General features: G+C 47.9%; 1 long non-coding RNA gene across 1 annotated transcript; it reads left to right on the forward strand.

Annotated features, from left to right (window-relative positions):
* The first annotated feature begins 225 nt into the window (after positions 1-225).
* LOC119376808 (uncharacterized) lies at positions 226-19827 on the forward strand. Its single transcript, XR_007414623.1, has 4 exons — positions 226-351; positions 9292-9428; positions 16743-16819; positions 19189-19827. It is a non-coding gene; the product is annotated as an uncharacterized LOC119376808 (long non-coding RNA).
* The last annotated feature ends 1721 nt before the right edge of the window (positions 19828-21548 follow it).

Genomic DNA, 21548 nt, shown 5'->3' on the forward strand with positions numbered 1-21548 from the left:
TTCCAGAGTAATTCATAGAAGATGACATGTGTTTCGAACCAACAAATCTTTTCAACTAAAGCAGACGCTTGAAGCTAAACATAGCTTGTTCAGGTGCATCTTTTGATCTTTTATATCCATGACAAACTGTCCCGACGTCGCACAAACAACTTCAAACAAGCCAAAGACGCTCTCTCCAGCGTACTTCATTTCGTATATATAGGGATGCGTCATTGTTGTTTCTTTGTCGCTTCCAGTACTTTGAGCTTGTACCTCGTCAACACTAGAATAATGCACTACAGCCAGTTCGCCATCTTGCTTCTTGCAAGCTGTGCTTTTGCCCATACAGTCAACCAAGGGGACCTATATAACGTAAGAAACTTTTTGTTGGCTAGTTTAAACATGTTTGCCGCTATACTTAATTCAGCGCTCAATTTACGAAGATAATAATGTAGTACGTAGATACGTAGAGAGCCGAGTAGCTTTCTGTCGTTGTATTTCTTTCTTTCTTATTCTCCAAAGTTTTTTGCTATTCCAAAATTAAGCTGCGCGTCAAACATCACGCTTGTGGCGAAGACCTTCCCTTTTGCGCCATTCAGTAACTTTAGAGCTTAAGAACGGAAAACTACCGAGGAGCAGGAGGATTTTTGAGGCGATCCACGAGTGCCGCGCGCTAATGAGAAACTTTAAATGCTTCACTCGTGTTTTGACAGGTGGTGAAGTCTCCTTAGTGCCATGACACTCACCGCTGCCCTTAGCACTGCTTATAATGTCACGACGACCATTAGAAACTATCCGCCGGAATGAAGCAGTGGTTATGGTGCTCGGCTGCTGATCCGAAGGGGCCGCGGCGGTGGCATTTTGATTATGGCAAAATGCTAGAAGTCCGTGTACTGTGCAATATCAGTGCACGGTAACAAGCAACAGATGTTCGAAATTTCCGCAGCCCTCCACTACGTCGTCTCTCATAACAATATCGTGGTTTTAGGACGTGAAACCGTTGATATTATTATCTTTACAAAGTTCTGTTCTCGCTCAACTTGGATATGCATCCTCTGCTTCGAAAAAGACTCATGTTTCGCGCATTTTTAGCTACCATGTGAAACCTGCTGTATACATTTTCAACAAAATTAACGTGAAGGCGTCTCATCGCTGGCCTTTTACGTCGAGAGGAAATTATGTGTAAGCTGCAGTGCGCATGAGCTTCAGATAGGCATAAATCAGTCTGCCGGCGTCAACAGGAAAGTGTTCAGAAACAAGAACCGCTTGCGTTCCAGATCTACATATAACTTTTGCCGCTGTTAGATCGTACAAATGAAAGCATCAAAATGTCGTTACAGTCGCAGTTTGTTTTCAGTACGAGATGGATGAAAATAGTCGAATGTGTCGCAATCTTGACGGACAGTCAATGTGTAATATCTATATTAGAACAGCAATAATGCTTGTTGGCTTAGCAATAAACTTTCAGAAAAAAGGGGTGTCCTCTGACTCTTCTTTGTGACTTCTGACTTGCCCCACCTATGACTCCCTTTAAAGAAACACGTGAACTCTCTTTGGAAGTCATTGTACTCTCTTCGGAGAGTCGTGTGTCCTACAAGAGATTTACTGTGTCTCGTTAAGTAGAGTCATATACGCGTACCTGGCAGGTCAGACAAAAGAAAAGAGCCAAAGGACAGATTTTCTTTTCTTCGAGTGTATGCCAAGAAATGGGCGCACTGGTATTCTTCGTACTGACTTCATACAACAAGTGGATAACAGCCGCTTGTTATCTGCGACGGCCACATTCTCATGCGATGATTGCAACCTAGTTGGAAGCTCGCTCCAAAGGCTACGCCGTGCCTGCAGTAATTGCACCGCACTTATTGTCAATGCTGCAAGAATATCAATAGGAAATCACGCTATGTGGTGCTGGTGAGCTGATTAAGCCAGTACACCATGCGAGTCTGCATTGACCCATTGAAAGCCAGAGAACCAGTCCCGCGCAGCATGTGGCATGCAGGCTACCCGCTTTGTTAAACTGTAATTGGCTACGTGCTCCTAGTGATCGTGATTCACGAGGTAAGCTTCTAACGCTCTGCAATCTGCTCACAGTGTATCTAAAATACCAAGTACGCAGCATTTGGATGTTATTTAAGGGTTGGCATGCTGAATAATGATTTACTAAAAAATGATTATCATTTTCAGTGATCACTTTTAACACGTACCTATGATTTATCAAACACGGTCGTCGTGCCGATTCCTTTCTTTTCTCCTTTCGGGTTAGCAGAGTGATCATTGGGCCCGTTCTAATGACACGGCAATGTGTCAAGGCTCCACACTTCACGCTCACGAAACGCATCCGTTTGCCTACCAGATCTGCACAACACTCGCACTTTCTTAATCTGCGCTCTAGTCACTGTATGTAGTTTGGCCATGTGTCCTGTAAATTTATTTGCACGTTTTGTAAGCATTAGCCTTCCTTCGTGTCTATGTATTCTGCTGATCTCTTCGAGCAACTGCACATTGTGAAGTATTTATTGTGTGGTCTGGGCAAGCGAGCGGCACCAACACCGACGATATTTCTGAACATCCGCTACCTCGGCGGCCACATTGCATGCTGGGAAGCGTGTTTGATTGGTCGCCAGGGACGCGGGGAACTGGACACGATCGGCCACGCGGCCGTCTTCCTCGTTTAGGCCAGATAACAACGAAAGGTTTGTTTTTGTAACGCGAGGTAAACTACGAGGCATGGTCCCTGCTCCAGGCGCAAGTTGGTTGATGGCGCCTGGCCGCCTTCGCTCTCCCTTGACGAAGTTGAAGGGTCGTACGCGTGAGGCCGTAATTAGTGCATCCGCTTTGCAGGCCTCTCTGAATCTGCATAGATGCTTTCACTCGGAACTTGCATGGCTGCGCGCTCACGGAACGCGTGACGTGAGAGAAGCGCCGGCTGCTGGCCTCTGTTGCTGCTGCTGCCGCCGGTACACAGCGTCACGGCCGTCGGTGGGTGTAGCGGCGCGCCCACGAGCCCCCCCAAATACAGCCATCTGTCAAAACATATGGAGATGAACAACGGTATGGCGCAGTTGCATCTCCTGAGACGAGTTTCCCTGCTTCCCTCCTTATTCTCATTTTTTTTGTGTCAGTACCCTGTTTAGTAGGTGTAGGTGGTTTTGATCTAACGCTTACCAGTATTTGATGTTTAGACCCAGAACTTGCGTTATCGGCCGCATAATCTCTATCACAAGCTATTCATAGTGACGGTGGGCTGAAAAAAAAAATCAGTTTCGCCGAAAGGGTCAGCAATTAGTCATGGCAACAAATTGGAATGATATAAAAGTAAAGCTAGCAGCGAACTCTTTTGCGTCCGATCTCGCGTAACCCTCAAAGAAGCTGGTGTAAGCGAATAGGCCGCTCCAGGACGCAAAGCGGTTTTCGTGCTGTTCGTCGTCTCAACGGAAGTATATATATATATATATATATATATATATATATATATAATATTGTAGTGACGAAGAGTGGCACAGAAGCTCGGGAACGAAGGCGAAAAGAAAAGGAGGACGAAAGAGAACAGCCTGCCCGCAGCAAGGGTGCTGTCTCTGTGTCGTTCTTTACAATGGCGCAGTCGCGAACTACCGACGCCGACATCCCTGCGTCCACTACACTCCGAGTGGCCGAGTACTCACGGACTTGCCACCGACCACGGACGGCGTCCAGGCCTCCACGGCGGCTCCGCGTCATGATTGCGGCGAAGCGATTTCCCAAGCCTTCTCGATGTTCGCTCAAGAGCTCAAGACATCCGGCTTTGGGTGCGCCCCATTTGGATCGTCCCTGAGACGAGATTCCATTTTTCATGGGTTTAAGATGACCCCGCGAGATGGGTAAGCGTCGTAAACTCGGTTGCTCTTAACACTCTTGGAGTGCACAATCAGAAATCCGTCGCCGAAGGACGTCTGCGAGGATCCGCCCAAGCATGGCATCGATTCGAAGGCAGCGCTTACACTACCTGGCCGACATGGAGCGCGGCCCTGACGTCCGCGTTTGAGCCGCTTCCGAGCGCTTATGACGATCGTTTCATGACCATGCGGTCACGCCGGCAAGGTGCAGCTGAAGACGTCGCAACTTACATCTACGACAAGCTGTCCCTTTTACAAGCTTGCGGCATATTCTGGACCTCCTCGGCAGCCAGGCAATACGTCATCGACGGGATCCTTGACTCGACGCACGCGGCCGTCTTGTCCGCCAACACCCACTCAGCCGACATCTCCACTTTTGTACGCCAGGCAGTGGAGTTACAGGACACTTCTCATCGCGTGCGGCTACAGTTTCCCCTAAGGAGCAGGGTCCACCGAAACGTGGATGCTACACATGTGGGCGCTTCGGGCATGGGTATAAAAACTGCCACAAGCCAGCCTCAAGCCATACAATATCAAGCACGTCCACTTCCAACCCTCATGGTCTCCGTCGACGGCATTGGAGAACTGACGGCTCTTGACGATACCGGAGCACAGCGTACGGCATTGCTTCGACGCCACGCCCCAGGAGATCTCCAGCCTTGGACTGAGCCACCGCTGCGGGCCTCGGTGGTGACGTACTACCGGTCGGTGCCATAAACCTGCAGATCAACACCGAGGCCGCCCAAGTTCTTGTCCTCGGTGCCCGTGTTCGAAGACTTGCCGGCAGACATAGTCTTGGGGGCCGACTACCTTCTTTCCGGGGATGTGCGCCTCACTGTGGAAGGAGTGCTTCAGCCTCCGTCCCGTAGCCCAAGTACGCCTCCGGCTCAACCAGGTGAGCTGACAACACCACTTACACTGCCCGCTATACTCGAGAGGCACGCGTCGCTCTTCGCGGATACTACTGATCAGCTTCCCGGTACTAGCGTGCTAGAGCACCATATTAAAACCGACAACCATCCGCCTGTGTCCATACCGTTACGTAGATACGCCGAACGAGAGCGGACTGTAATCGACGAGCAGGTGCAAGAATGCTAGCCGCTAACATCATCAGGCCGTCTGCTAGCCCGTGGGCAGCACCTGTTGTCCTAGTCCGTAAAAAGGACGGCAATCTCAGATTCTGTGTCGACTACCGAGAGTTGAACAAACACACCATACCAGACTCGTACCCACTGCCACGCATTGACGATACTATTGACGCCGTACGAAATGCCAGGTTTTTTCATCACTAGACCTGAAAGCAGGTATTGGCAGATAAACGTGGCTGAAGAAGATAAGTTTAAGACGGCCTTCCGGACTCCATCTGGCTTGTACGAATTTAACCGGATGCCTTTCGGTCTGCGAACTGCCCCAAGCACGTTTCAGCGTGCCATGAATACGGTGTTGGGCACGTTGATAGACCACGCCTGTGTCGTTTACCTCGACGACATTCTAGTCATCGGGGAAACAGAAAAACAACATCTAAAACATCTCGACACAGTACTGCAGAGGTTGCATAACACCGGCTTTCGACTTAACCGCGAGAAGTGCCAGTTCGGGTTGACGACGATATAATATCTCGGTTATCAGATATCTCGTAATGGCGTACGACCCTTGCCTGAACGCATAGACGCCGTAGCCAAATACCCTGCACCAACATCTATTAAACAGCTCCAGGTATTCCTCGGAATGGCGTCATACTTGCGCAAGTTCGTGCCGAGCTTTGCGTCAACGGCTGCTCCACTCACGGACTCTGAAGAAAGGCGCTCGATTTCAATGGGGTCCTTCGCAGGATAACGCCTTCCAAACCCTCAAACACCAACTTACGCATAGCCCTGTGCTCTGCCACTTTAATGAAGACTGGGTGACAGAAGTGCATACTGATGCGAGTCAGATTGGCCTAGGGGCAGTTTTCTTCAACGTGACACAAGTGGGCGCGGGCACGTCATCTCCTACGCCAGTCCTAAACTCTCGGACGCGGAACGTAATTATCATTCGAATGAATTGGAGTGTTTGGCCGTAGTGTGGAGTGTGGACGTAAAGTTCCGCCACTACTTGTTTGGCCGACACTTCACGGTGGTAACAGACAACTCCGCGATTGCATGGATGTTCCAGAAGCGGCACCTCAAACACAAGTTTGCCCGATGGATTGTTCGGCTCCAGGACTACACGTACGACATCCGTCACCGTGCTGGCGCACAAAATCAGCTGGCGGACGCTTTGTCGCGAAATCCGATCGAGGAATCCTCCCCACGGAATCCAGAAAGCTGGATTATGTTTTCTCAGCAGGACGTGACGAAGGCCCAACGCGGCGATGAAGGTCTCGTATCCGTTATAGACTCCATTGAGGATACAGGACACAATGCCAAGTTTGTCTTACGTGATGGTACGTTGTATCGTCGTCACTGGGCCGATAAGAGTGACGAGCGTCATATCCTGGTTATTCCTGGCTCCTTACGATCGAGCATATTACGTGCCATTCATGACAGCCCCGAAGAAGGCCATGTCGGCTATCGAGCCACCTTACGCAAGGCACAAGAACAATTTTGGTGGCCGAAAATGTATAAAAGTGTGCGCTCGTATGTTGCCAGTTGCGAGTGTGTCAACAACACAAAACGACGTCCCGGAGGCCAACATGGATTTCTTACACCGATTAAGCCTCCGGAGACAATTTTCCACACGTTGGGCATAGACCACATCGGGCCTCTTCCAATGACGGCAGCGGGGTAATCGTTATATTATACTCGCTGTGGATCACTTGTCCAAGTTTGTAGAGGTCGCGGCCGTGCCTTCGCTTGCTGCTAGCTACGTCATCCGATTCTTGAGAGAGCGCTTCGAATGGCGACACGGTCTTCCTAACAAGTTGATTTCCGACCGGTCGGCCACCTTCCGCAGTCGCGAGCTCCACAATTTACCTACAGCAAGTAGGAGTTGAGGCACCACTTCGCGTCGCATACCACCCACAGGCGAACGGACCTGACGGAAAGGGTCGAACCAGACTATCCAGGCTCGTCTCGCACCGTACTGTGAGAATCACAAACGAGGGGAAGCTGACTGGGATGACCATCTTCAAGCGGCTGCTACCGCAGTTAACACGGCGCACACAGCTCTGCAGGAACTTGCCCCTACGAGGATTGTCTACGGCCCAGCTCCCGCAACTGAATGCTACATTCGGTTTGGACACTCCCGTCAAGGTTGGGCGGTTCCGTTGCACGTCGACACTTTGTCGCGAAATCCGTATGGAGGCACGCAGGAGGATTGCACATGCTCAGCAGGCGCAAAAGCGGTACTACGACCGACGCCACCGTCCGGCGCCGAAATATATAGGCGACGAGGTGTGGCTGCAGCGAGGTGCTCCATCGTCTTCAGACAAACTGCGCCCAAAGTACGAAGGCCCGTTCATTATTTCCGAGCGCTTAGGAGAGAACACGTGGCAAGTACGCTCCACGGCTTCTGATGCGCGCACGGACAAGAGAAAGCGGAATAACTTTTCTGTGCATGTGTCGCGAATGAAGAACTGCGTTCGTCGACAAACGTGACGTTGTCTTATGCGCTTTTCTTGCAGGAGTAGACCAGTTGCAGCGTGGCCGAGTGTAGTGACGAAGAGTGGCACAGAAGCTCGGGAACGAAAGCGAAAAGAAAAGGAGGACGAAAGAGAGCAGCCTGCCCGCAGCAAGGGTGCTGTCTGCTGTGTCGTTCTTTTACATATATATATATATATATATATATATCTATATATATATTATATATATATATATATTATATATATATATATATATATTCTCCCCCAACGTCGCAAGCACTACCCAGAGATTGTTCGCGTTCTACGACTGAAGCCGTACTTCACGCGTTAGTGCGACTGCGCCTCGGCCTTATTCATTTTTTACGAAGTGCCCACACTGTGCCCGTTTGGTCTTTTCTTCTTATGCATGTCCACTTGCGTGAGCATCGAGGCAATGCTTTTTTTCAGTGGGGAATAATGCCACCTGGATGATGAACTGCGGCGAGCACGAGCACGCATCGAGCAAAAACAAACGAAGAAGTCGTCTGGGACAGCGCGCGCTCTCGCTCTGTCTTTGGTGGTTTTTGGCGCGGCCATATTGTTAGACCTGCATCAGTTTTTCTGCCAGCGTGGTATTTCTTGCCTGGGGATCTTCTCTTCGCACGTGACAATATATTGTGGGCGGTCATTAGACACATCTACCCTCTTCATACATGTTCATCATCATGGGGTTCGTCGTCTTCACCGGTGGTGGGAACTCGGCTTGATTGTGATCTGTGCCTCGGGTGTGGTCGCTTCACCGTTCCTTCGGTGCCTAATAAAGGGCGCGTTAACCGTTGCCACACAATATATATATATTAAACAATGCAGCCTTCCTCCCTTCCCCCGCTCCGCCACCCCGGCGCCCCTTCATGCTTCTTCGCCCGACGAAAGACGGGCAGCGGGATGTTTCCTCTCTCTGCTTAAGGAGCCATTGACGGCAGCCGTCGCACGCGGGGCGATTTTATCGCATGCGCCCTTCGTAGCACGGAGATGGCCGGCTCGTTTCATCTCTGCTTCAGTCGCGTTCATTCTCAACGCTCGCGCGCTTTTACGGGTGTAGAACATACGATGCGCGAGGTGATCTATTGGTTTGGACTTTATTGGTTTGGACTTTATACGCAGCATCACGGTGAAGTCAAAAACCGGCCGAGAGTGTCCACATAATTGCTATCGCAATGAAAAGCGCCGTATTATCGGACCGCTTACTCACGGCCCGAAGGCGAGCATCGTAACCACTCGGCTATCTAGGCACGGTAGCATAATCAGCTTTATGGGAACCATATGATTACGTTGCTATGGGCGACCGACGAGGAAACGATAAGAGAAAGACAAACAGAAAGACAGAAAAAAACGCTCACAAGAGAGCACGAGAAGAAGAACAAACAACTAGGGATGGTGAGGAGAGAGAAAGAAAGTATAGCATAGCAAGCCATGTATTCTTTATTATCAAGGCGGTGGGAAAGGAAATTTAGAGCGAGGAGGAATGATGTGCTGTGAGGAGGAGGGCGAGAAGGAGGGAAACGTCACCAGCTCCACTGTTTCGTCAGTATTCCCACCACTGCTGCGTAGCTACCCGAATCTTTTGCTTTCTTTTAAACGAGAAAACAAGGTTCTTGTTGAGTCCAAACGAAGGTTAGCCATGAATTACGTGCTCCCAGGATATATATTGAAGAATTACTTTAAGTTGCGACAACACTTGTAAAGTCAAAATAACAAAATGTCACTAAGACGCAAAACCAGAAGGAATCGCTTCAAAGACGTTGCACAAAAACTGTCACCTGCAATCTCCCGTACAGCCTGTGGCGTTAACGTAATAGGTGATGAAGATGTGGCGGTCACGCTTCTTCTTTCTCCTAGGCTTTGAACACTAATGAAACCATCTGGCTAAAGCAACGGAGCTTTGAAGAACACACTACGTGTGTAGCTGACAAAATGGTGTTTCTGAATTACACTGATTACAAGTTTACGCATTCCTACTTGAATGGTACTCAACCGTAAGTAAGCTTTCCGCAGATGTATATGAAGCCTTGGTGCTATTGTTCGCAAAGTTTTGGTTTTAGAATAGCAAGTTCAACAAAAGACAGTATAGTACAAGTAAGTTCCCCTTAACATAGCTCTAAAGCTTCAGCATTCTATAGTTTAGTTTTATAATGACAAGAATTTGTGGTCCTGTATTTACTTAATTGTTCGAGAGAAGTGATACAAAATTATTAGCAACTGCCTTGTGCTAAAATAATAGATTCCTAGAAGTCGAAATGGGTGTGAATGCTCAACAGGAGATCTAAATAATTTTAAACATTATTGCATCTTCATTATTGTAATAATAGATGCAGTGTTGCTCAGCATATTATGGCAAACATTAACACGTAGCAACTAAAACGATCAGCGTCGGTAAATAGCTAAAGTATGACCGGTTAGCCGAAACAGCAATATCACCTAGACTCAACAAATGTAGGGTTTAGAAATTACCGATGATTGCAATATTCCATAGTAAGACATTCCGGCGCGGCTCTAGGCGTTCTCATTTCGCGATATATGACGCAAACAATTTGAAAGATCTTGCATCTCTGCGTCGACTTTTAGTGAAATTTCTTCTTTTGGAATTTTTTTAAGCTTTTAGTAAATACACAGGTACCATGTTTGCTGCCAACAATATTTTTTACTCCTATAGCTTCTACCAAATACGGTAAATCATTTATACTCTTTCCTGCGATAACATTATCGAATCATTCGCCCGTAGCACTAAAATCTGCAGTTTCCCTAATTTCGATCGGGAATTTCGTAAAAGAGCATTAAGTTTTATATGCGAAGCATTTTTATTGAACCACAGGCACTTTGACAGTTTATCTATCTATCTATATATCTATCTATCTATCTATCTATCTATCTATCTATCTATCTATCTCTATCTATCTATCTATCTATCTATCTATCTATCAGGCCGCCTACGTTTGGGCGCACTCGCGGTCGCCCCATAGCTTAGTATATGCCAAAACATACACACGAGGAGGTGTGTGGCGAACACCATTAACATGTCATGACATGAATAACGTGACCTGTGTGCCACCAACGTCAAGAAACGCTTTCCACCAGTCACATGTGGCACATGCCCCCATAACACGGCCACTGGTATCATGGTGTGTGCCACGGGTGATTAACAGTCTATATTAAACCAGGAATAGCGAGAATAGACTTTGCACATGTTAACGCCACATCCATGAGGAGCTCGTGTTGCAGGAAATCCGGTGATGGCGTCGACGGCATTGTCAATGAGCCAAAAATCCCGATGGAAGCAAAGAATAAATATCACGCCTCGAACCGGAATCAAACACAGGCATTCTGCATTATTTATTTATTTGGTTTGAATACATAGAAAACACGAAGACACAGAGGAAATAGGGAGGGAACAGGCTGACAACTGCCACCTAAAGGGGCACAACGCCTGCCTGCTCATTTGGGAAAGGGGAAACATTGGGGAAAGGAAGATAGGGGGGAAAGAAAAAGGAAAGAAAATAGGTAAGAAAAAACAAATAACACAGACGTAAACACGAATAAGTGGCCACAAGGAAAATTGTCTATACGCGCGAGGCCAAATCGGTACTTTTTAAGAAAGTAAGTAGGGCTCGATGGGCCTGGTCACGCCGAGCAGCACAACCCCTCGGAACAGGCAATCATCAAGGTTCGTACACTTGAGACCAATAAGTCCATATTCCTTGATGAGCAGTGCTCGCTGCATAACAAATGCGGGACACTCAAAAATTATGTGTTCTAGTGTCTCACAGGAGTCACACGACGTACATGATGGACTGTCTACACGACCTTGTCGGTATAAGCGCTCACGCACTAATACAGAGCCAACTCTTAGCTTATATAAGAGGGCTCTGTCACAACGAGGCAATCCACGACCACGAATACGGGGAGGGAACAACCCGCGGCTTGCGACGCGTTGGTCAGGGTGCTGCTTTAAAAGATGTCGGCGGATCAACAGACGAGCGTTGTCTATCAGGCATGAAATTTCTTGGCAGTCGCACTCGTTGTGGGCACAACTTGAAGCAACGTGATCGGCCTCTTCATTCCCAGCAATACCCACATGCGAAGGTATCCACTGGCAAATGAGGGACACCCCACTAGAAATAATGTTTGTGGCAGATTTTCAATGCTGCATGTAATTGGACCGTCGCAGTCTTTTCTCAACAGTCTGCTAAGGGCAGCACGAGAGTCTGTGAGTATGACAACCTTTGGTGCTCCTAATTCTTCTTGAACGTATTTCAGAGCAACATCAATCGCTGATAGTTCCGCAGTTGTTGATGAGGATGGATGCGGTATGCGAAACACCCGTCTGATGTTAGTCGAAGGGCAATAGAAAGCTGCAGAGCCACCTTGGCCGTCGCTGCGTACAGATGCGTCTGTAAATACATGGAGATAGTCATCAAACTTTTCAAATAGGTGCGACTGGGCCAACTGAAATAGTGCCGAAACAGGCTGGTCAGACTTTTTATGTATTCCGGGAATGGATAGATAAATGGGGAAGGTGCACTGGTTGTACTCTTTCGGGGTTGTGAAGGTAGTGGAATCTTCTGAATTGCCGGCAATCGTAGTAAACAATGCCGCCATTTTCCCCATGCGAGATCCCGGGCGTTGAGTGAGGCGATTAATAAGTGCTTTACCGTCTGTTGCTCGGTGCAAACGCTCGATATGGTGCAGCGCTCTCTGGTCTGCCTGTAGCCTCAGGGGCAACTGGTGCGCTTCGGTGAGTAGAGGAACAGATTGCGCCTCGCGAGGTAAACCAAGTATGATTCGGAGGCAACACGGTGGTCCCGTTCCAATTGAGACATCAAAGTAGGTGGCACGTTCAAGACTGGCAAAGCGTACATCAAGCCAGAGAGCACAGCTGACTGATACACCTGTAGGGCTGTCGTCTGATCGCAGCCAGCGCCCCTAGCAGTCAGAGCAGCCACATACTTGAAGAGCGTCTGTGATTTGCGCCTCGCGGAGGTAACGGCAGGCCGCCAGACAGGCGTCATCGATAATTACGCCCGGTAACGATGTTGTCTACCCACTCTATTGTGTATCTCCGATGTAAAGCCGGCTCTGCTTCGTCGAGCACGCTGTCTGGGATGGTAATCAATGCGGCTGACTTAGCAGGCAATTTGTAGGCCAACTTCTTCTAGGTAACTCTGTAGTAGTATTCAGGTCTCTGCAAAATTCCGCGAAGACGCGACCCTGCTGCGAAGGACCGCTTATCCACAGTGCAATATCGTCAGCATAGATTGCTATGCCTATTGGGAACTCATATTCTGAGGTATCGGCTTGGCAGCCAGCAAGTACACTGTTAAAGAGAAGCGGCGACAGAACGCTACCTTGGGGGACACCGCATTTAACAGTGCGCGATTCACTTGTCACTCCTCCTAGTACTTTCATTTTTGCGCTCCGATAGAAAGTTACGCACAAATTAAGCAGTCGACCCGAAATTCCGGCAGCCATAAGTGCAACGACAATCTCCTTATGTGGCACCGATCAAAAGCTTGTTGAACGTCCAGGAAGAGCTATATGCAGAGTGCCTGTTTTCTCGAGCAGATTCAAGTGTTGATACGAGATCTGCGATGCTATCGATGGTTTGAACGATGTCGACGAAAGCCGCTCATAACTTCAGGAAAGAAATTGAGCTCCTGTAGTCTGCCATCTAGACGAAACAGCACCATTCGCTCCATCAGCTTCATAACATTAGAAGTTAATGATATGGGCGGTATGACTTGAGGTGTTTTGCAGGGCGCCCGGCTTTAAGATTGGTTTCACGATAGATGATTTCCATTTCAACGGGGATCACAGACGTTCGCCACACTTTGTTAATTCGTCCAAGATGTAGTGATGGAAGCTCTCATCGATGTTTCGTAAGGCTTGATACGTAATACCGTCTTCACCTGGGGCAGTGCGGCGACATGATATGCAAAGCGCGTGTCGCAACTCCTCGAGGGTAAAATCTGCCTCGTCCATCTGACAGGCAGGACCATAGCAAAGCGTTTGGTATCGGCACTTATCAGGGAGGCAAGGTCACCATTAGAGTTGTCTCTTGACACAGTAGAAACAAAAAGATCGGCAAATTCCTCCGCGAGATTTGCGGAGGCCGTCCGGTCGTTATGCACAAAGCTGCAATTGGATTCCTGCAGATATCAGGGTTCGGAGAGCTTTCAGTATGCGCCATACACTTCCAAAACCGTTTGCCGCATTCAGCGAACTACACAGCGCAGCCCAGCTCTTTCGACGGAGTTGTTTTGTGTCGCCGTATGGCTGCATCTAGGCGGTTATACACCGTCCAATCTGATCTCCTTTTAGAGCGCTGCGCCCTTCTGTAGGCGCGGCGTCGACAGGCGCGTAGCCTCAATAGCTTAAGATCAGAGTTTGGCTTATTTATGCTCCTCATTCGTCGCGCCGTAGCTTGTTGTAAACACTCGCTCACCAGTTGAACATCTTGTCGTGCGATGGCGCCTCGGAAAGCAGCTGACGGAACTTGTCCCAGTTTGTCACTCTGTAGGCGGCAGTCTGGCGGCTAGGTGTGTGTTCTGGAGTCAACCAAATTGGTAGGTGATCCGAGCCCCATGGATCAGCTTCACATGACCAGGCAGGCACACATCTCTGGTTGATATCGCAAGGTCGATGGTAGAATGCTCCTTTCCTCTGCCGACAAATGTGGGTGAACCGTCATTGAGCGTTTGCAGATCATGTTTAATAATCAGTTCATTGATCTCCACCCCACGACTGTCTTGTGGACGAGAACACCAGCGAGGATGGTGAGCATTAAAATCCCCACATAGAACAAATGATGACCGCCCGAGAGACTAAAGACTCCAGTAATGTGGTGTCTGAAGATCGGGTGGGTCGAAAATATAGCTTGATACAGTCGTAGTTGTGTCTCTGAGACTTATAGCAGCAGCAGTACATTCAAAATCTTTGTCACAGATGTCGCCTGTGTCAATAACTGAGAAATCTAGGTCAGCTCGTACGTATAATGAAGCTTTTGAAGGATTTCGTGGATGCGTGGCGTCCGTGCATCGGAAAGACCCACATGCCGGCACTGTGCATTGTGCGTTACTATGAACGCCCACAAAACCAGGAAGTCTCAGTTCGTCTTTCCTGACATTGCTCTCTTGAAGCGCTATAACATCTGGCGGGGTGTTCATTGCGAGGAGCCTTAGAACCAGATCGGCATGCCGCGGCCGTAAGGATCGGACATTCCATTGCAGCACGAAAGGGCGGGGCTTTCGACTGTTCATGCTGTTTTTAGCGAAGGCCGTCGAGACTGGAACGAGTGCCTCCAAAAGTTGCTCTGCGGCTAATGCTGCTGGTGTCTGGCGACCGGCAATGAGTGCTCTAATAACGTTGACAAGCATCTTAAGTAAGTTGATAAGGTGGGCATCGTCTTCGACAGGGACCGTATTATTTACAGAGTTTTCCACTGTAGGCGGGGCCTTAGTAGAAGCTGGTTCCGACGCTTTGTGAGAAGCAATCTTTTCAGAGACGGGTTCCGACGTTTTCGATGGAAGCGCTGGCCACGATGTCGCCGAGAGGAAGTTCCGCCTCTGCCCTTCTCTCTGACGCACGCTGTCTGAACTGTTCTTGGAACGTGCAGGTACATCTGTTTTGTCATGTGCAGCCGTTGGACGAGCACTGCGGTTATACATCCTCTCTCCGGATGCCTTCTCTTTGGCTTTTTCTTTCAGAACCTTTAGTTTTCTTTCAGGGTGGGACAATCTTTGTCTGTTGCCAAGTGCTCGCCGTTACAGTTAGGGCACCGAGATGTCGAACTGTCACAAGAATTTACGTTGTGATTTCCGCCACATTTAGCACAGACCACAACACTTGTGCAGAAACCCTGTACATGTCCAAGCTTCAGACATTTACGGCACTGTAGAGGCCTTGGTACGAAAGGTCGAACTGGGTATCGCACTAAACCAGCTTTTATATGACTTGGAAGCTTTTCACAGTCGAAAAGAACCTTCACACACTTTGACGAGCCCAGCCTTCGAACGCCGACGATTTTGCAGGGAGGCGTGCAAACGATAATGCTTTTCAAAACGTCGTCTTGAAGTTCCAGGTCGACGTCGGATATAACACCAGCGGTTACATTTGCGCCCTGTGGTATATAAGCCCGCGTGCTGACACCACAGAGCTGAGATAAACCAAGTAGGGTTTGCACCGTTTTCTCATCTGTTGTGTCAACGGCTATGATATTCTTCCTTGGGTTCACTCGAACCTCTTGAATAAGACCAGGGGCCAAGTTGAAGAAAAGTCATGCAGCTTCTGCTTGGAGATAGCATTGAGGCTTACCGACACGTCGACAGGCACGTAGGCTACTGTCGTGATCACGATGTTGCTGTATATGACAGTCTCTTCGCTTGAGGACGATGTTGAAGACTTCCGTCTTGAACGACGATGTTTAGCAGGTATGAAGGCTTCCGAGTCATCCGACTTAACATCGGACTCGGAATCGGCAGCTTCTGATGCCACTGAAGAGCTGAGGCGCTTCCTTGCAGCGGGAGGTCTGTCCCTGGCACAAGACGGGTCCAGCACCATCCCCTCCATAGCAGGCTCTGGAGGGAGGGTATCCCAGCAAAGCAGGAGTCTTGAGGGCCAGTAGAAACAGCGCTGGGTGTTGCTGATGCACAAAGAAGCACAAAAAATGAACAAAACTTCAGGACTGGGAGAAACACCAGCCGAAGCACGAAACGTGTTCTAACACAAATGCATGTGCATCATATTTCGGTTCATCAGTGCAACATATTTCCGTTACGGAAATACGTCATGAAAATCTTGGTGGACCTCGGCATAAACCTCTCGTGTTAATAAAATGGACGCGAAATCACCCTTTCCGTCAATGGAATCCGAACCCACAACTTTCGAGTTACGCGTCCTATGCTCGGATATGCTCTCAGCACTCCAGGTGTAATTCTGTGTTATGTCACACTGCTGTTCAAAGAGGTCCGTGATAAGTATTAAAACACACGTTCTAATCTTATTATTTTGTGATAACTTGATCGCTGTGGACAGACTGTAGTGTCTGAGCGTCTCGACCTCTTCACTTCTCTACGTTCTGCATCACAAAAAGTGATCGCATTCCAAAAAAGAAAACATGCAAATAAATCAAACATTTTCCATTTTTTACTTGTACTGTCAGTACTACTACTGCGAACACAACTGCTTTACTCCTACTATTATTAGCCCCGCTGCTGCTGTACCACTGTAATCATGCTCTAATTTATCGCGATTCTTACTGTTCAGTGTGTGACCTTTCTTTCTCACTGTCGTTTCAGTCAAAACCAGACCCTCTTTGCGAAATTGCATAATTCAACAGAGGGCGGGAATCCTTACATGACCGTCAGCATACAAGGTGAAAATATTAGTCGCTTCATTAGCTCACATTCCTTCGCGTATGCACTCAGGGATTTTTTTTTTTTGCTGCGTTCGTGTAGCGCGAAGCACGATGAAGAAAAGAGATGATGAAGACGAGCGCCTACTGCCAAATGAGGGTTTATTGCTTCCTAGAAGCATTGATGGGAAAAGCACGAAAAACGCCAGGCCTACGCGTGAACACGCAGCACAGTCACAGCGAAAGCGGGAATAGCGGTCTTTCCAGAGCCTGTTGTAAACTCTCTTCAGGCAACTAATACAAGTACAGATTGAGGGTATTCACTACACCATAATACATAATTTTTGTGAAGAAGAGAAGCCCCCCCCTCCCCTATGCCATTATTCGTCATTCGGCGGAGAAGCGAGGTGCCCGCTACACATCTGTAAGGCGTTGTGTGCAATTTGTTGATTCTGTGGCTCATGATCATGAGGAATTATGGCTGAGCCCTTGGTAATAGGTTGGAAGCATTTTGTTGATGCTGTGGTTGATGGCGATGTAGAAGTATGGCTAAGCCTTTTGTAATAGCTTGGTAGCTTTAAACCGCACAGTCGTTAAGCAACTCGCTTTGTATGATGCCTAGTTGTTATTTTACAGCTTAGTTGTCGCATATTTTAGTTGTGTGGTATTTTACAACTATAGTTGTCGCCACCGCCGGTGTCCGTAACCGTTTCGCGAGAAATAAAAAGAAACGCAATAAGCAAAAATATCATGCATCGAATGAGATTTGAACCCGAGCCCCGGGCGTGGCAGTCGAGTATTCTACCATAGAGTACTCTGGTGCTTAAACCTTATTTGCAAAAGGCCCTATACAGGCATTATGCCGGACAAGCAATTACGTTAACCTATGTAATATAGCTTGGCAGAAGAGTAAAATAACAGCCATCATCGCACAATGCTAATTGCACAACGAGTCTGTGTTTTAGAGTTTCCGACGCACTACAAAGCGCTCAGCCATAATCATACAAGCGTGTTCAAATGAAAAGATACAAAGCGATACTGTGGATATAAATGAAGACTTCATTCAACGTATACACTATATACCTGATCACAAAGATACCATTGATGAACGAGGCGAGGGATTCCTTGTTCCCGGAATTCCTGTGGCCGGGACGAGACCCAGCCCTTCACAGTGTCCTTGAGTCCGTCGTTCGAGTTGCAGCGCTTCCATTTCAGGTGTTTTTTCACGGGATCAAACTCATGGAAATCGAAGGCGATGAATGGTGGCCTGTTTAACACATTCCGCTCTCAGAAGTCGGATAACGCCCCGCTACTCCTCAATCGTCGAATATTTGCAATGTGAACGCCAACCTACCCTCACATGCACTGCCAGGTCAATTCGACGGATCTCTTCATAAGAGCCTCTGAAATCTACCTTTTAGTTTGAACACCCCTTGTACATCGTCATCAGCCACATGCAGCACCATCAAAGTGCACACAACGTCTTATAGATGTGTAGCGAATACCTCGCTTATCCCAGAAAGACGACAAATTGCATAGTGGGTGCTTCGCTACTTCACAAAAATTGACTTATAGCGTACTGGGTAGATTGCAAGTGTACTTGTATGAGTAGCCCCAAGAGAGTTTACAACGGGCTCTAGAAAGGCCGGTCTTCCCGCTTTCGCTGTGACTTTGCTGAGTGTTCCGCGCAGGCCTGGCGATTTTGCTCTTCTACCATGCTACATTACATGTGATAACGCCATTCCTTGCCCGACATGACGCCAGTATTGGGCCTTTTTGCAAAGTAGTTTGAAGCACTGGCGTGGCTCTGTGGTAAAATGTTCGACTGCTATGCAGAGGACCCCGGTTCAAATCCTATTCGAACCAGATCATATTTCCTCACTTCTTTTTTTCCTCATTTTGCGCGATAGCGATTACGGACACCGGCGGCGGCGAACAACTATATAAGGCACTGAAAACAACTGTAGTGATCTGATAAGAGCTTTCGCTGTAAAATAGAATTAATGCCTCCTCTACACCCTGAAAACGCAGCCTGAATGCGTGTTGACATTTTGAGCGTTTCAATGTTTAGAATACTAAAAGTGCATTTAGAATCTAATCGAACACGTGAAGTTTCGAATATTCGCGCACATCCCTACAAAAATTCATGTTGTTTTGTCCCTGTGACAACTATATAATAATTTGTGTAGTTTTCCGAGCCAAAAACTTGATATGATATGGAGTACCCCTTAGTGGGGGACTCTGTGTTAATTTAGACCGCAGATGAGGGAGCTGCGGCGTCGACACGACGTTGATGGAGCCCTAGACAATAAATCTATTAAATTAACGCGGTGCAAATCCCGCCACCCTCCCCCTAAATGACGCATATGTTGTAATGTATTCGTTTGCAGGAACAAGTGGGATCAACTTCACGCTAGATTATTGGAATGACACGGAGAAGTGCGGAGTTCTTACATTCCAGCCGGGAGGTGAGTGCCTCGGCCAGCAGAAATGTCTGAATTTCCTTTGTGCTGGTCACTGTGTCTCTACGCGTGAACTTCCAAGTTGGTCTTAACACCCGGTTCGTTTTCTTGGCATACGCCACAGGATGGACGTCGATGTCTAGCCGATAACCAACAGTTTTGTATGTAATGACTCTACCACAGCCTCCTGTAAATTTGCCATCAAAGCAGTAAAGCTACAGTAATTTCGAATCTTTCATTCTCATCGGTACAAGTCTTTCTAAACCTATAGAACAACAAACTACACTGCGAATCTAGCACCTAAGTCGCATGAATCAAGATTTAGGACAAATATAAAACGAGAAACGTAATTGATAAACCGCGTACGTGTTTTTTTCGGTGAAGAAAACGATTGGCCTTACAAACTATCTCGTTAGCTTTACTCTGTGGCGATATTTCGTTAAGCTTCTATATACTCATCATACAGATACCAAGCTAGGCTTACACGAGTGGGCCACTTGTGAATTCAGCGAGCAAATAAGCGTGAAGTCGCTATCGGCACGTCATCGGTCTTTTTGTGTGTACAGAAGCAGGTGGACTTCGCACGCGCATTAAGTCATCAAACAGTCTCGTTGTACTAAAGCAGATAAGCGTAACTTCTGGTAAATACCTTGGAAAGCTTCTCGTGCTTCTCATAAACAAAGCTTTGCCAGAGTCGGTGGTACGCGTACCTTTCTATATTATATAACATACCGGAGAATTTCTGACAAGAACAATTACCACGAGAATTTTTCGCAACCCTTCTGCATAAGAGAACATCTGTTTCTGCATCCAGTCGAGAAAGGTGAGAAAGTCGAGAAAGGTGTCTTGTTCTCGGCTATGGTAAACGGTATAGAGAGGAGCAGGACATTTCAAAGTACGCGGGTACAACTTGCGGTAATAAATAGTGTGTTGCATTTTCGATTCATGGAAGCATATCTTACAAGGGGTTGGTTGGTTGGTTGGTTGAAAAACTTTATTTGGGTCCTTACAAGGGGTGTTCAAATGAAAAGGTAAGAAACGACACTGTGGGTATAAATGAAGAATTTTCAAAGTATACGCATGTGCCTGATAACAACGATCCCGTTGAACGAGCCAAGGGATTATTTGTTCCCGGAATTCGGGTGGCCGTGATTCCTACCGCTCCCTTTCCATTCTATAGAACTTGCCAGCATCCATACAATGAAAACGTGCAGAGACCAAACTTTAAGACCGTACGCTTAGCGACTGTTGTCATAAGAAGACGCAGTCTACGAGGCAAAACATGCGACATTGTGCAACGCTAAGGTGAACATGTCACATAACATTGATAAGAACGTTCGCTGAGTTATTTCTCCAAACAACGGCAGTAGACAAGGACCCAAATGAGCTAGGAATCGCAGTGAAAGAGAGAAGTTACTGCACCGAGTAGCTGTAAAGCGGCTTAAAAACAAAGTTTAGACACCGCACTGTAAAGTTTTAATGCGCAAATTTTTTTGGTAACTTACATAGCAATTTTGGTGGGAATATCATCTCTTAACACCACGGTGTAAGAATATTCAGGTGTTGACATTGCGCGCGCCTAAGCGGCCAGAAAATGTTCGGTCGTCGGTCCGTTGAGCGGTGCGCCATCTATTGGCTTGAGGCGGAGAGCGCCCGCGAGTAACCGAATCACGGTGGTGCTGCGTCATCGCCGACGCGCTCGCCGTGCCCTCTCTGTTGCTCTCTCGATTTCGCCGCTCGACGCCGCTTGGCGGATGCACATTATCCAGCAAAATGGCACAGAAAAATGCACGTTATCAGCAGCATGCACGTTGCTATGGAGACGACTGCCCCGCTTTTCGGAGCGCCCTCTAAGACGGCGCCGATGAAACTGCAAGTCATCTGATAAACCCGAACATTATCTGGACGCGCGTGGATTGCGGTTTCCAATGCGTTGGGGGAAGAGTGTCATCACCTGAGTATATTCTTACACCGTGCTTAACACAATAGGCGTGGCAACCTTCCGAGAAGGATATTGCCACGCCCACTTGTCTTGTTTTCATGTATTCGGGTTTGACCGGCAGTGGCGGTTATCAACGCTCGATGCTGTCCGCGAAGCAGTGTTCGAGAAGCTTGGCGATTGTAGTAGATCGTTTTGTTAAGATTGCGCCCCGCACGCGAATGTTCCTGCTTTGTCTAGAGATAACGCCGCCACCAGCGATATTGCTGGAAAGTTCGATAGCGCCTGTATAAAAGCCGATGCGCTTGACCGCTTGTCAGTTTATCGACGGTCGACGCTCTCTTCGCCG

The sequence above is a fragment of the Rhipicephalus sanguineus genome, unplaced genomic scaffold, assembly GCF_013339695.2.
Source record: "Rhipicephalus sanguineus isolate Rsan-2018 unplaced genomic scaffold, BIME_Rsan_1.4 Seq228, whole genome shotgun sequence".
NCBI lineage: Eukaryota > Metazoa > Arthropoda > Arachnida > Ixodida > Ixodidae > Rhipicephalus > Rhipicephalus sanguineus.